Raw genomic sequence first — 1,084 nt, 5'->3', positions numbered from 1 at the left:
ATTATAGTGCTCCTCAGCCATCTTCCTTCAATCAAAGTTATAGTTAATTAACAATTATTAGTTTTATGGACAACAAGTGAAAGTTATTTTTTCTGCCTTCCTTGGAGTAGTTCCCATACAAATACAATGATGCCAAGCTTCACAAACACGGCATTGAATCCAATTGTGTGCATAGCGGTGCTTGTACTTCTTTAGTATGCGTTTTATTTACACTAAGTATCAATCTCAAATTGTTAATTTTATTTATATCAACTTCTGTGTCTTGAAAATGACCTATAGTTTACATAAAAGTTTTATATAGTAGTTTTAGAAATCACCATTATTAGTAGCAGTTTTCTTAAAATTCTGTCTAGGCTGACTAGCAGTCTTTCTAAAAGTAAGTCCAGCTTGAGTAATATCTATTTTAATAAATCAAATATCTAATGATTTAAATTTTAAAATTACAATTATTAGTAGCAGTCTTCTTAAGAGAAGTAACCGGCCTTAGAGTACATTTAGGCTGGGTAATATCTGTGTAAATAAATAAAATAATCTAATGACTTAAATTCTAAAAGTTACCATCATTAGCAGCAGTCTTCTTCTAAGAATCAGTAGCAGTCCTTAAAGCATGTCTTGGCTGAGTAATATCTGTGCAAATAAATAAAATAATCTAATGATTTAAATTCTAAAAGATACCATCATTAGCAGCAGTCTTCTTAAGTGAGTCAGTAGCAGTCCTACGTCTAGGCTGAGTGATATCTGTGTAAATAAATCAACAATCTAATGATTTTAATTCTAAATTACCATTATTAGTAGCAGTCCCCTGAAGTGAATCAGTAGCCGTCTTTTAAGAGTAGGTCTAGGCTGAGTTATATCTGTGTAGCTCTAAATAAATTAATTAATTGAATAAGAGTTACCATCAATAGCAGCAAGCTTTGTATGAGTATCATCATTAGTAGCATTATTTCTAAGAGTGAGCTTAGGCTGAGTATCTGTGTAAATAAACAAATCACTAATCATTTAAATTTTAAAAATTACCATTAATACTAGTAGCAGTCTTCTTAAGAGATGTAGGCTTAATAATATCTGTCGAAAGAGATAAAAT

At 30.4% G+C, this 1,084-nt stretch overlaps 1 long non-coding RNA gene across 1 annotated transcript; it reads right to left on the bottom strand.

Moving 5' to 3' along the window:
• Positions 1–482: 482 nt before the first annotated feature.
• LOC109590320 (uncharacterized) lies at positions 483–717 on the bottom strand. The gene is made up of 3 exons (XR_002189259.1): positions 676–717; positions 559–627; positions 483–510 (listed from the first exon to the last, which is right to left on the bottom strand). It is a non-coding gene; the product is annotated as an uncharacterized LOC109590320 (long non-coding RNA).
• Between the last annotated feature and the right edge of the window lie 367 nt (positions 718–1,084).

The sequence above is a fragment of the Amphimedon queenslandica genome, unplaced genomic scaffold (genome assembly GCF_000090795.2).
Source record: "Amphimedon queenslandica unplaced genomic scaffold, v1.1 AMPQUscaffold_10216, whole genome shotgun sequence".
NCBI lineage: Eukaryota > Metazoa > Porifera > Demospongiae > Haplosclerida > Niphatidae > Amphimedon > Amphimedon queenslandica.
Note: the sequence above shows the minus strand (reverse complement) of the source record. Positions and strands in the feature narration are given on the sequence as shown.